Source organism: Stegodyphus dumicola, chromosome 4, assembly GCF_044657685.1.
Source record: "Stegodyphus dumicola isolate Sdum_Otavi_A_Nest chromosome 4, ASM4465768v1".
In the NCBI taxonomy this organism is placed as follows: domain Eukaryota; kingdom Metazoa; phylum Arthropoda; class Arachnida; order Araneae; family Eresidae; genus Stegodyphus; species Stegodyphus dumicola.
Window position 1 is genome coordinate 115,147,947 of NC_140771.1, and position 16,162 is coordinate 115,164,108.

The following is a 16,162-nucleotide window of genomic DNA, read 5'->3' on the forward strand; positions in this document are numbered from 1 at the left end:
TATTTGGTCCGACCTATATGTTTCGGACAAAACGATGAATATTCATAGTTCATTGGTATGGGCGCGGTATGAAACGCCTCCTTGTTCTTGGAGACGAAATTGAAATAAATAGGACGGGCCAGTATCTGGTACAAAACATTAATTTTCCAATAATGAGGGCAGTAAATGTTTTTATATCCTGCCGTTAGAGCTACGAGAAACGGTTTTAATTGATCGTACGGCAAATGACCCTCATTCCATGAAAAGCCATGCGTATTATCCGCTAACGGTAAATGAACACTCGATACACTTTGTTTGGCGGAATAGGATAATTCAGACCACAGTATGGGTGGTTCCACGTAGATAATGCCTTGGGAACGATCATGGGTGATATAAGCCACTTCTTTAATAATATAGTCGGAAAAGTCATCATTATAAGAAAGATTAAGTTCTTTGGTGAGAGGATCACCATTCAATTCGAAACTTTCGAAATTGAGAACGATATAGGATTCCATGTTTTATTTTTATCGGTCATCTTGTTTCAGGAGAACATTGAATCTAAAATCCTCTACGGTTATCACATGAAAATCTCTCAATTTGCCTTTTAGATAGGTGGCTCCAACTAAGTGGATGGATTGAGTTCCATATTTTTTCTTTAATTGTTGGAAACAAATCCGCTCTGATACTTGTACTGCAATAGGTCCTAGACGTATCTTATCCTTGCGAGTGAACAGAGTTATATATTCTATACCCACTCGATGTTGACGAAACTTTTGTAGAAATTGTATTAAGGACCAAGATTGAAGACCCAAGGTCGATTTTAAATCTCTTTCCAAATTAAACGTGGCAGTATGGGAAATAAGAACAATATATCGAAAGGAGGGACCTATTTGTCGATTGAACCGTTCGGTGATTCGCCATGGAAGAAAGGTTGAATGATTCATTTTTTTTTTTTTCAATTTAATTTAATTTTTTTTTTCTTCTTCGGTTCGAAGGATTAAACAAGCATGGCAGAGTATTACGATATTTCTGTTTTGAAAACTATTCAATTACCGATTGATCGACTCATCCGATTCGTGATTGGGCAAAATCCTCAACTTGAAAACTATCAAGCGACGTACCGGTTTCTGAATTTATTTTTTGAGATTACGCCTCGACTCGTTCGAGATTTTCAATCACAGGCCGTTGCTCATATCCGTCACGTGTTAGATAATATGTCGCAATATGGACACCTATATCTTTTAATCGATCAGCAGCCCCTGTTTAATGCCCTGGAATGGAATGATGAAGAATTTATTTTATCGAATGAAGAAATCTTAGACCCTATTCGCAAAATGGCCAGTCAGTTTTTTCCTAAAGATTCTGCTCATTACCATGTCACTTGCATCTATCTCTTATATTTTTACGCACTACTCGCGAATCCGAAATATACTTGGATCACAATGGATTATTTAATGCACGGCAATAAATATCATCAATATTTATTAGCTAAACATGCTCATGAAGAAAAGTAAAAATAAAATCATTAGACGAGAAATTTATTTTTGAAAAGATAAAGCAATATAATGGAATTTTATCCGAATCGATATGGTAGCGAATATTACAAATATCGAAAAAAAGATCCAGTCTTTGTGAAAAGTGAATATGGTCATGAAAGGTATGCCATTCACTCCCAAAAGGGGGAAATCTATCCCGACAAAGGTGATCCTTTCGCTAAAACTCGAGACGGCCTTCCATATTATGCCAAAGATCGGAAAGGAAATGAAAAATATCCTCTACAACGTAAAAAATCCCTCGTTATTCAAATTCAAAACGAATTCGTTCTGGCCAAATACGCGGACGGAAAAGAACGATACCCGGTGGATTTCCGAGGGAACGAATATTATTTAGTGAAAAATGAAGAACCTTACGTCCTGAAAGATGCCCAAGGTGAAATCTACTTTGCTAAAACATGTAGTGGAAAAGTCCTCATTCCCTGGAATTATTTTGAACAGTACAAGTATCTTCTCTCAGAACATTATAAACGCACATGCGATGCTGCAGGAAACTGCGTTTATCAATCCACGGTACCCGTTGAAGAAATTCTTAAAAAGTTGTTTCCATGCCTCTGTTTGTGCTTAGCTGAAATACCTACAATGGCTTTTATTCTAGCAGCTACGTTAATGTCAATACCAGGACTGTAAGAACAACGTTCTTATATATAGTCAGTGAGAAGAGAAAGAATGACTCGAAGCTGGCTGAGAAAAAATTCTATTAAAAAAAAAAAAAAAAAAAAAAAAAAAACTTTTTGTTAATTTTTATCATGTCTTTAGACATAATAAAAATTAACTCTACCCCCCTTTTTTCTTTTTGTTGTGAATGATGTCTCATCCTTTCTAAAACTAGATTTCTAAACAAAAGAATGAGTCATATCGTTCTTGGAAATTTATTTTAGAAACATGTTGACACCTGATTCAAACCAAAATAGGGGTGAGGGGTGGTAAAGTTAATTTTTATCATGTCTAAAGACATGATAAAAATTAACAAAAAGTTTTTTTTTTTTTTTTTTTTTTTTTTTTAATCTTTAGAATTTTTTACAGCTGTTAAGAAATTTTTCCAACCCGACTCGATCGACCGGACATCACCATGTTTTAAGAATGGACTCTCACTTATATATTTCAGCATTGCGAGTTTCACTTCACATGATTCTGTGTTTTTGAAGAAGAAACATCTTGAAATCTGGCTTTCTTCAGTCAACTTTTGTTTTTTCCAAGTCATTACACAATGAAATGTTGGGAACCTACCTCATGCATATGTAAAAAGGTTAGTAATTCTTGTCTTTTTTCAGATTTTTGATGATAACATTATCGTAATAAATAACTTGTCTTTTATGCTGAGGCAGATCAATGGGTTCATCGTCCACTTTTAAATGTTTCGTGGTTGACTGTTCTCCCTCTTCGTCGTCATGCTTTCGTTTGAGAGACGAATTCAATTCGGCATTTTCAAACTGAAGGGGTTCTACTATATCCAAAGACGAGGAAATATTATTTTCGGCTGAAAAGGAACTGAAATCCATTTCGGTCTGTTTCAAATGTCCAAATTCATCATTGAAACGCATAATGAGTTCCGTTTCGTGGATGGAGGTGTCGCGCATCGTTTTCAAAAATTGTCGAATGGCCGATTTCAGTTCGTTAAAGGTTGTAACAGAACCGGGAATGATTTGTACATCGGCATACTGTTTGAATTGTGTAAAAATATCGGTCGAAGATAAAAATTCTTTTTTGAATTCTACTAATATTTCAATTTCGGAACGGTAGCGGAGCATGCCGTCCTCCATGTTAATATTGTGGGCCAGATGCAGATAAATCATTAAAAAGAAACCTTTATAGGAATCTTCGACGATAGAATCTTTGGTTTCGAGTAAATATTGATCCTGCATCACTTGTTCTGAGATGAGGGATGGAGCATTTTTCGTAAACACGGCGTCAAAAGGAATTGCTACCACGCGATCATTACACGCCTCTGTGGCCGTACACACTGGGAACGTATTGGTAGAAGCCATGAGTTTGGCACTGGGAATCGCTCCTACATTTTGCTCGTACAAATTCCGAAAACTGGTGGTCGAATTACCCGTGATTTCTTTCACGAGGTTTTCGTTTAATTTTCCCGACATTTCTTCAACAGTCACTACCCGACAACAAAATAACGAAGAGGCCAGTTCGGGTTGGGCTGATAGTCCTTGACCACTCGTCGTTTGTAAATTGACGGCTCGAATACCATGACTATAGCCTCCAAAGACCTTCGAAATCATTTGAAAGAATTTACTTTTTCCATTGCGCGTGTTGCCTTTCAAAATAAAAAATTTGCGACCGTAATTGGTCGCAATGAGAAGACTGGCCAGGACATCTAAAAGGTACATGAACAGATCGTATTCGAAACACGTATATTTACACATGTGCACATAAAAATGAAGCATGCTTTGAATGAGCGGGTTGGTTTCTAGTTTGTCATGAAACTCGCGCACTTTTTCCCGCAGCGTATCCAGTAAATCGTCCGTGAGGTCGAGAAAACAGCTTTTCAGGTATTGTAGAAAAAATTTCCGGTCGGTTAATAAACGATAGATGGCTATCAAATCCGGATCGTGACGAAATTGCATCAACTCGTGTCGACTAAAATTGATGCCCAGACGTCGATCCGATAGGTAAAATTCCGGAACCGTCCCTCCTACATGACCCGTCAAGAGATTCAGAACCCCATCGTGGGTTCGAATATGCCATTTATGTCGATCCATTTGAATGATTTTACGATCAATGTTGGTTCGACTCAGAATGGACGAGACCACATAATTAATGTTGACCTGTTTCATAATGTCTGTGAAAGGACACATGTTTTTAGTTTTATCGGCAAACTGATTCCGAGCATAGGCCTGAATGGAGGACCAGATGGCATTCATCAGGTTTAGAATTTCTATCTGGTGGGGCACTTCTTGACAGTACTCGTGGATATTATTCCACATATAGCGTTGAGGTTTCTTGCAGGAATTGTGCATGGTAATGACGAGAATCGGAAAATATCGCTCTTGAATTCGATGAATTTGTTCCACGAGCTGATCTCCAGACACCGAATATAAAATAACGCCTTTCATGGTTTTGATAATAGCTTCCAGTTTATCTTTAAATTTGTAAATTTTAGGATTGAGATTCGAACCACAAAAGAGGATCGTGTCGAGAGTAAAATCTTGGGAAATGATATCTATAATTTTACTGTTGATTTTTTCTACAGAATCTATGAGTTCGTGAGATTCTAATATCGTACGCAAATGGGATGCGAGTGTATGGGAGGACATTCGTAAATGTTGACACAAGGCACAAAAGACAGGTAAAAAATAGTAACCTTGATTGTACTGCATAATCGTACGAAGGGGATTGGGATCGGAATGCAAACTAGGATTGTCTAACTTGAGAGCTTGATTCACCGTCTGGAATACATCGTTTTCGATGACGATAGAATTTTGACTTTCCCGGTACCATCGTTTTAGAGCCCGGTTATTCGATTCAAAGTCTGAAATCACAAACCCGTTAAACTTGATAAAGTAAAACGTTTTTAACCAATGATGACCTTCGGTTCCAAAATCCTTCCCTTTGTAAATATACATCGGGGTTTTTAGTTTATACACAAGTGTAGCCACTTTTTCATCGTCGGGTCCAGCTTCCTCATCTTTGCTAATAAGCGTGGGATACGATACTCGATACAAAGGATCGTACAGTGTCACCACAGGCATCATATATTCATAAAGTTGTTTTTGAATATCCATTGGCTGGAGGTGGAGCAGTTTACGAAAAAAGGAATTGGTATTATCCTTGCGACGTTTAAATTTTGATTGAATGCCTAACAATCGCATGCTGAAAGCATTGGGATTGGTCAAATCTAAACGCCAGGTGGTTTGTTCGTCTACATAAATAATCAGCATGGGTTCGTATTTATTCGTATAGGGCTTGGAGGAATTCACAAGCGTCGCATTCGCTAAAACGTCCAACTGGAAAATAAATTCAGATGTTTCGTGATAGAACCGGGGTTGAAGTTGGCTGCAGAATTGAATATAATCATCATGAGCGATCGAGATTTCCGGCAAATGGACATGAATACCACCTCCTGGACGAACAGCCACAATAAAAGTAAAATGCTTAAGGGATAAAAAGTAAAATTTTAAGGTTGAGAGAATAACAGAATCTACATAATCGTAGAGCATAGATGAAGGAAGGGATGCATCGCATTCGGTTTTAATATCAATATCTAGGATAAGGGAATGATGGGTCGTCGAGCAAAGATCCATCGTTAAAAAAAGATCTTCGGCAGACGTTCGAGTATAAAATCGAGAAAATTGTGCGTAGTCTTTTCGGTTACAGTAAAAGATTCCTCCCGACATCTGGTAGAAAATGTAAGCATCGTTGGGCGCATCTCCAACCGAATTAATCCTTGTTAAATAATGGAGGCTCTGCGACATGATTATATATCTTTAACTTGATTAATATTTCTTAAAAAAATACAAGCAATGCTTTGTAAGTAAATATCCTATAAAATCTCCACGTGCTCCTCTAAAGAATAAATAAACTGAGCACTTTTACCTTCATAAAGTCTGTTCCTATATACTGTTGAATTCACGGCACAGAATGATTTAAAGTGAAATTCGTTTCGCACGTCTTAAATAGATAAACCAGAGTTCTTTCTAGCCAGAACTCAGAAAAAAATTCTAAAGTAGATATTAAAAAAAAAAAAAAAAAAAAAAAAAAAAAAAAAAAAAAAAAACCACTTTTTGTTAATTTTTATCATGTCTTTAGACATGATAAAAATTAACTACCTTCCCCTTTTGTCTGGGAATGTTGTCTCACACTTTCGGAAAATAGAACATGACTCATCCTTTCTAAAAATAGAACTCCAATAAAAGAATGGGTCAAGGTATATTTTTTAGAGAGTGAGACATCCTTCCCTGACAAAAAGAGGGGACAGTTAATTTTTATCATGTCTAAAAGACATGATAAAAATTAACAAAAAGTTTTTTTTTTTTTAATATACATTTCAGATTATCTGGGAAATTTTTACCAGCCAGCTTTTACTTTTCTAGACATAAACGTCCTTGTTTATGTCCTTGAATGACGTCATCTCTCATGTATATAAAGCGTGTAAGTTGGCTCTGTTGACTTATTCCTTTCGAGGAAGAAGGCGAGATAAAGTAAGCTCTGTCATGGATAATGAAAAGTACTACAATGTTTCGGATTATGTGGAAGCGTATGGAAATGTTTATAGACAATATTATTTTATAGCTGTTCGTTTCAAACTACCCATCTTCCATGTCGATACTTTGAAACATTTTAGCCCGGGTCTCGTTCGAGCACCTTGCATTCTCGTGGTCAGTGAAAATCGACTCATTTTCCAAGGAGAAAATTTAGACAAAGACTATCCGTTTTCTCATGGGTCTTTAGTCTTTTGCGTGCATGGAACAAAAGAGGATCCTCGTTGGATTAACGTCTCTAGAGATACGACCGATCAGTTTTTACAAAGTTTATTTCCCTCTCGAGATTTTATCAAGGTCTCCTATGAAAATAATACCTTATTTGTTTGTTCGACCATCAATCCGTTTTCCTTGTTCTGGAAAGTACTTCCTCGCAATATGGCTTTTCGCGCCTTAAGCGATCTGACGATGACCTACATAAAAAGAGAACCTTTCCAGTTAGAGCATTGCATGCGCCTCCGATTTTTCAAACGAAATACGCACGTCTGGGAATCGTGGTCCAACTGATATCACTATTTACATCCCATGCTCATCCTCCACTTCATACATTTAACGGGACAAGCTGCGAGTGCTCAATTGGCTGCCAAACTTCATAAATTGTTTAAACGCTCCCTTCCACCTTACCTGCATACGGATTCTATTCCATCGGACTTTTATACTTGTGAAATTACTTTTGACGACACGAAATTAACCGGTGTTTGGTTTGTCGTTTTGAATATGTCTTTAGTGATGTATGTTTCGCCCATGATTGCGTCATTCCATCATGAAACGTTCCTCGACGTGAATCGTGAACAATGTAATTATTGGCTACCGTTTTACCGAAATAATGAATTATGGACCCGAGAAGGATTTAAAATATACGTTTCCCACTTTAGAAAGAATCGTCGCTACTTGAAAGAAGTCATGATTTGGTTATCGTCCCGCTCCGAAGAAAAATATCAATATATTTTGCTCGATTTGAACAAAGTAGCCTACCTTTTAATGATTTAAAAAAAAGCAAAAAGAAAAGAATGTTACGAGAACTGGTTCGATGTCTTATTCAATACCAGTCCGACCCCACTTTTATATCTTTAAATGTCGTTGATGGTCTCAAACAAAATCTTCGAGACGACGTGATCGATGCTTTTCTCCTGAGTCGACCTTTACTCCATCTCTATCCTCAACTGTATAAAAAGAGTTCGAGCATCATCGATTTCTTGTTTCGCATTTCGGGCTTGCATTTGGAAGAGATTGTTCCGATGGAATCGCAGGACTTGGAAAACAAAATCGCTTCTTTGGAAACTCAATTGGAGGCAGATCGGAAAGCTTTTGAGAAACAAATCGAGACGCTCCAACAAGAGCACAGGAACGAAATGCGTTATTTTCTAGCGGAAAAAGAACAATATGTGAATACCGCTCGATTCGGAAAAGAGCATTCAGTCGTGGATTTGCAACGACAATTGGAACGCCTTACATGGGAGAAAGAAACCCTGCAGACTGAGTTGGAGCAGCTGAAACGGAATCACGAAACCTTACAAACTCAGTGGAAGCAATTGAAACGAGATCACGAAACCTTACAGACACAAATTCGAACGCACGAGTCTGAAAAAATACAATGGCAGAGGCAAATAGTAGAACAACAACAACAACAACAACAACAATTGAATAATAATAATAATAATAATAATAATATCGAGTTTCCAAACCGTTTGATGAACGAATGGCAAATGCTCCACCAACGCTACGAAACGGGACTTGAAGAATGGATGCAACGAACGGAAAGTTTAATCCGCCCTTTGCAAATGGCTTTACAAGAAACGATCGAGCAACTGAAACTTCCTCCTTCTTCTACGACTACGGTCATTGAAACTTTACCGCTCGAATCGCCTCCTTCTCAGCAGCTCATGATCGAGTCGTCGCGATCTAAATTAGAGCAATTACAAGAAACCCTCGACCAGTTTTTAACATCGTATCAATCGGAACAAAAACAGCACGTCCAGCAACTGAACGAGGAACTGAAAGGACAATTGACCCTTTGTCAAAACGAAAAACGGATGTTGGAAAAGCAGTTGGAGCAGGGTCAGAAAGAACGAACCGACCTCCTGCAAAAATGGAAAATCGAGTCCGAAACACATTTCCAGGAAGGTATTCAACGCGTTCTTGACACGCTGCAAAAGAAAAATCCTCATATCGAGACGATTCTTCGAGACGAAATGGCTAAACAAATGAAGGAGTTCCACGAAACGCAGTTTATGACGTTTTTACAGACGATCCTTCCCCCCTCATTTTGGAAACCTTTAGGTGCGAACCAAGATTGGAAAACGTTTTTCTTCCAGCAAATTCAAACGTATATCCAGTATTTACAAAATTGGCAAACCCAGCTTTTGAACCAATTAACACTTCTCGGGAATGCTTTAAATCAATCGCTAACGCCCGACAATTTAGCTCATACCATTCTTCACAGTCTCCCTTCTTCCTCTAAAAGCATGATGGAAGACACGACCCTCTTGCAACGATTGCACGATCTTCAACAATCGATTGAGAACCAGAACGAAGCGAAGGAGGTCCTACAACAAATCCAAGCTCAACTCCATCGGGATCGTAGCCAAGAACATAAAAAATTACAGCAGAGTCTAGAACATGAAAAACGGCAACGCGTCGCTTTGGAAAAGAAACTGGAGGTCCTGAAAACGAATTTGGTAACTCTGATACGGACTAAATGGAATGCGTATTTTGGGGCCACGGATTACGATCAGATTCTCGCGGAACTCGAAAAAGTATTCCAATTCAAAGAAAATTTAGAGAGGACCCTCGAAACGCAATTGGCGCAACTGAAAGGTCATTTTCCCGAAATACCGGTCGTTCAATTCGATAATTTGGCGTCGAGCATGATCGAATGGGCTCGACAGGTCGAGAATCGCAACGATTGTGAAGTCGAGCTCCGTAAAACCAAAGAACAACTTTTCGAATTGAAACAGAAACTCGATCAAGTCGAAAGTAATTATACGAAATGTAATGAGTACCTTCTCTACGCCAAAACGAAATTAACCACGTTCCTAAAAACGATCCTTCAGAATGACCCTAGTGATCAGAGGGAAGATTGGCCGCAAGCTGTTGTCCATCAACTCCAAAACGTGATTCACGAGCATCGACAATTTCAAGATCTCGTTTATAAACAAATTGTCACGCTTCGAGCCCAGTTTCCGAACATACCGGATCCCATTGAAGAATTGGCGAATTCGGTGATTTTATATTTCGAGCAGGAACGAGACCTATACCGACGGCAGTTAGAGGAACGTCCTCACATTACCGAAGTGAAAGAACCCACTACTGTACCGGCCATTACGTATCCTACGGATCAAGTGGAGGAATTACAGCGGGAAGTGAAAGATTTACAAAACCAACTGGAAGTGTCTCGGTCTCGAAACCAAACTTTAGAAAACCAACTGGCTAAAGCTCTCGTAGCTCCGCAGGATGTAGAAATGTCCGATACTTCGAAATATAAACGAAAGCACGTATCGACGGTCGACGAAGACTATGTAAGAGGTCTGTCATTGGATTTACAAGAGGCCAAACACGCTTTAGATCGATGTCTGGACGAAAAAGCCCACTTGCAAAAGGAATTGGAACACATTAAAACCGAACTAACCCCTTCTCCCTCCGTATCGTCCGATTTCAAAATGCTCAGCGACCTGTTTTATCAATTATACGTGTCCTATTTTCGATTACGATTTGATGTCGTGTACGGAAAAACCGTTTTTTCTTCGGAGGAATATATTAGATCCGTGCTGAATAAATTGGATTTCGTGGATCGAAGCATTCGATCCAATATGACTGTGAAAGAATAGACCGATGTTTTATTGCAATACATCAAATGGGACGTACAAACTCTGACAGGAGGGTTAGATTGGCAGGGGTCGCATACAGCCTACATTAAAGATGAATTCTTAACCTATTGCATGAATCAAACGATTGAAATCATTGACCGGTACGCGAAAGAATTGAGGAAACAGACCGAGATGTTTAGAAGTCCATAAAATAATAATAAAGAGGAACTATGGAATATTCAGAGTTAATCGATCGTATTCTTGCGCACCCGATTTTAAAAGCGGGGATTGACGAAATCGTTGAAAATAAACCGAGAACGTTAAACCTCGTGAGCCGAGAATGGAAAAATATATTAGCCAACAATCCTCAGTTTCAAGATTTTCAAGCTAAAGCGATCCCGTTCCAGCATCCCGTAGAAAAAGGTTATATTCAGATTGAAAATATTAAAGATTTCAATCATCATTATAATATTCTCGTAGCGGGGTATTGGGTTCTCTGCGCTACTAATTATAAGAGGAATCTGAATGCCCATTCTTTCATATGTAAACTCTGTCCTCCTCTGGTGGACATTACTAAAGCCGTGGCTGCCGATCATTCCCAAATGCTGATTTCAGAACAATGTCGGTTCTTCATTGAAAAATGTAGACCTTCTCTCTGTAAAGCGTGTCGGCAAATGAGTCAACGAAATGATCTGAATTCTCAGATGTCTCAAAATCAATGGTGTTTACGCAAAACCAAAGTGTTTGATGGAACGACCCTTTTAAACGTGTTTCAAGAAACCCTGGACCAAGAATTTGTGAATAACGTTATGTTTATTGGTATTTTAAATATTAAAATTAATTCGCGGTACTTTTACGAAACGGACGCTTTGTATTGTAGAGTAGGAGGCATTTGTAGAGATATGATTCTCTTTCAAGAAGATGCTCTGAATATGATCGAAAAACCCGTGTTTCAGTTAAATATTTTAGAACCTTCTTCGAGAAATATTATTAACGAAACCATTTCCACTACCTTCGATAAAGAGAAAATCAAAACTGAAAAGGTGGATCCAGACCAGGTTCCCATCAAAAGCAAGATCAATCCAGATCTGTGCAAACCATTCAAGAAAGAGAAGTCTAAGAAGGAGGCTGAGGATGTAAAAGGCAATGAGGATCCAGTCTATTTAGGTGAGGTTTCTGCCAGTTCTATGAAGAACAAGTTTAGTAAATTTGCGTATAAACCGTACGCTCTCAGGTCTCGTCGTGATCTGGATGATCTGGATTAGAAGTTAAAAAAAAAAAAAAAAAAAAAACTTTTTTTAATTTTTATCATGTCTTTAGACATGATAAAAATTAACTACCCTCCCCTTTTTGTCTGGGAATGTTGTCTCACTCTTTCGAAAAATAAACCGTGACTCATTCTTGGAATGATTGCCATTAGAAAGGATGAGTTATGGTCTATTTTTAGAAAGTGTGAGACAACATTTCCAGACAAAAAGGGAAGGGGATTGTTAATTTTTATCATGTCTAAAGACATGATAAAAATTGACAAAAAGTTTTTTTTTTTTTTTTTTTTTTTTTTTTTTTTTTTTTCAGATTTTAAAAATTTTTCCAGCCGACTCGATCAACAAGACCATCATTTTTTTTCAAGAATGTGTTCTCACTTATCTATTTAAGCCATTCGAGTTTCATTTCAGATCGTTTGATGCTGTGGCCTGTGTACAAGCTTCTACATGATGAAAACAGATTCTGTGTCAAGGTATATTACCATTTTGTTTTTTTTTTCCTTTTTACATAATAGAAATTTTTCTGTACTGACTTTTTAACCCCCAACCAAATCAATTTTTTTCTCCAAACCTTTTCGCATTTAGCAAGTTAGGAACCGCGTATCAGAAAACTGCATGGCATTTTTCATAATGAGATTATCGGGCAAATCCTTTCTCGTCAATTGTTTATTTAAAGCCGTTTCTTTGGGATACGTGATGCATTTGGATTGATAGAGATACGAAGATCCTGTTTCTTCTCCCATCACAACAATCGGTTCAGGGTGACAAATATCTTCTAACGTATAAAACCCAACCCCTTTCTTGTACGCGACATTCGAAATGACGGTTTCGGGAACGAGGTCTAAATTGGGTAGTTTATGAAAATCGAATAAACAATGCGCCAGCAGGAAATTGTAAAAAGGAGAGAATTCCGTTTTAGGGTCGACAAAAAGACCTCCATTCGCCATGTCGCATACCTTTATCTTGTCGAAGAGCGTCGCTACATTTGAATTATTAATATAGTGATATAAACCGCAAAGACGTTGCTGAAGCGTGCTCTTGAAATGCACCATCATTTCTTCTTGCATCTTCGTGGTATTGTTCACGCCTAAACCAATTTCGTTCGTGTTGCCAACACTTAAATTCCGTAGCAGTTCGTAATGGAAACGCCGATCAAACACATCCATGGCGTTATTGCGTTTCAAGTCGGTCAGGTCTTGAGAATACAGGTGGTTGATATAGTGCTCGATGCACGGGTTGAGTTTAAATGTGAGATCGTCCAACTGGACGTCGTGTAAATCGGGTCGGAAATGTTTATCCAGGAACTCGCGCGTCGGTAAAATGACAGTATTTTTCGGAAACGAGAAATTTTCCTTCACAATCAGGAAAGGTCCAACGACTTTGGTATGCGATTCCGATTCCATTCGATGATAATAAATTTGCAATCCATAAGGATTTCGAAGATGGTTCAGGCAGAGAATATTCCGAAACGCCGAAATATTGTCCGACCCACAAGGAATTTTTCGATTACTAAAAATACAATTGGATTCGTTCATTGTCTTGGTTTCTGAAAATCCGGCAAGGGTCAAGAGACATGCGATTTTTTAACAAGTCTGGAGGCAAAGTCGCTAAACAATTTAAACAATTCGACATTCCTGTCAAACGAGCAGGGGAGGTCGCTAAAGTCGTCGCGAAGAATAAACCCCTTCAAAAAGCTTTTGATAAAGTGTTTAGTAAGAAAGCTCTTCTGACCGCAGGAGGGGTGACGGCCGTCGCGCTCGGTTCTCAATATGTCAACCAATACATTCGGGACAATTCGAGCTGTTTTCTCTACAACGGAGGGGACATGGTTTGTAAACTTAAAGAATTGAGTTGTTGTCAACCCGAACCTGTTCACGGGATCGAATCGTGCACGGGATTTCCTATTCAGCAATGGAATGCGTGTGAAGGGTACGACAACGAGAAAGAGGATACGTGTTGTCGATTATGTGATTGTCAATATCACGATTGTACACCGACGCAAGAATTGAAATGCCGTCGACCCACGATCGGAGAAGCTTTAACGCATTTCATTCAAGACGTGACGGGTTCCATCACGAGTGGTATTTTAGATGTTTTGGGTAATATACCGTACCTAAAACCAATCTTGTTGGGAATCGTTCTTGTCATCATCGGCCTTATTATTTGGAAATTCGTATAAGAAAAGATGGATATCGTTACACTTCAATCCTTAAAGACTCCTATTGATCACCTTCTTCATCATAAATATCGTCCTCGACTGAATACCGTGGTACCTCAATATATCAAATTTCATAAATTTCCGCCCTTCACGAGCCTCGTCACGCTCGAACTGGTGCGCGATCCAGAAGTACGGGAAGCGGTGCGAGACTATATTCAAACGCTGTTTCGAGAAAAAGAGAAATACGGCTATTTGTATTTTTTGAGTGAACAAAACCTCGTACTTCCATTTACAATTCAATGGAATACAGAATTGGTCGTGGATCCATTGAACTTTTTTACTATCATTACGGAAATAGATCAGATAGCCGACCAGTTCGCTCAACGGGGAGATATGACGTACGAAATAACTCGCGTTGAAATACTCTATTTTTTAGTGTTGATTGTGAATATTCAACTCAATTGGACCACGGTCGATTATTTGCTACGATGTAATCAGATGTATGATTACTTGATTGCTGCTCCTAATCGAATCTTGACCAATTCCGAAATGGAAAAGAATACAATATGATCTCCAAGTTACGAAATGCTTCTTCTTCAAGCCTCCTGAGCGATCTGAAGTAAAACTTGAAATGTTTAAATAGATAAGCGAGAGTCCATTCTAGAAAGAATTTTGAGATGTCTTGCCAATCGAGTCGGCTAGGAAAAATTTCTGAGAGCCCAGAAAAATTTCTGTAGATGAAAAAAAAAAAAAAAAAAAAAAAAAAACTTTTTGTTAATTTTTATCATGTCTTAAGACATGATAAAAATTAACTCTCTCTTCTTTTTGTCTGGGAAGGATGTCTCACCGTTTGAAAAAAACAAATCATAACTCATCCTTTCTCATGGCAATCATTGCAAGAATGAGTCACGGTTTGTTTTTCGAAACGGTGAGACATTCTTCCCAGCCAAAAAGAAGAGAGAGTTAATTTTTATCATGTCTTAAAGACATGATAAAAATTAACAAAAAGTTTTTTTTTTTTTTTTTTTTTTTTTTTTTTTTTAGCTCTCAGAAATTTTTTCCAGCCGACTCGATTCACAAGACATTTCAAGATGACGTCATCGTTTCAAGAATTGTGTATATCAGTGGATAACTTTCGAACTTTCGCACTTCTTGTGAGTTGAGTTCCTAGCTGAGCTAAGGGAATCACCATCTCTCAATCTACAGATATTTGCTTCGTTTTTTTTCTCTTTACAACAGAACACATGGAGAGGAAACTGGTCGTTCCATAAATTCAATTCTTAACCGGACAATATCGAGAAATTTTCGAGCTTCCCGACTTAGGCGAATGACGATCGGGGACGATGAATTTCTTGATACAATGATACCTTCTTCTTCTTCGGTTTCGACCGTTTCGGCCGAAAAGCATATTTTATGTCGAGCCAAAGTTAGAGCCAATTGAAAGAGTTTCAGATTGCCGTACCTGATTTCTGGATCCGTGGAACAATTCTGATGATAAAACTCCAGCCATGATTGAACCAGGTAAGGTAGATGAGCATAGGGTTTAGCAAGTGGAACTGGTTTTTCTTCTTCGATTTTGGTCAGACACCATAAATCATGAGGAATGGAAGCATATCGAACTCGGTGAAGCGCATGCTGACAATCGTATTCGTAACTCTCGAGAAACGTCAATTCGCTCACATCTGTGACGGGATGGAACAGACACGCCGTGTTTCTATTAGCAGGTTGTTTCGGATGAGATTCGAGCATGACATAACTTAAACATAAGAAAGCCTTTTTGTATTCAAACCCGATGATCGTCGAACAGAGTACGACCGGTTGAAGTGGATACGTGGTTTCTGGTTCGTAAAGAATAGGAATCCAGTGCACGGTCGTGGGGATGGCTTGATATTCCATGTACCGCTGATACGGTGATCGAACATATAAAATCGTTTCCGGTTCAGAACCGTTGACGACGAGTCCAATGCATTTCCCGTTAGGATTCGATCGAGTAGCATTTTCGAACCCGATTTGAAACGGGTATTCGATCAAGAGTCCGACCTTCTCAAGCGAATTTCTCTGATCGTACGTATTCAAAATATCTTGGACAATATATTGAGGATGGTGCTGATACGTCCATTGTTTTCGAATGAGCGCCGTACTCTTATTGTACTCAATGGGAAACGGGATGGGTTTCTCAGGATTC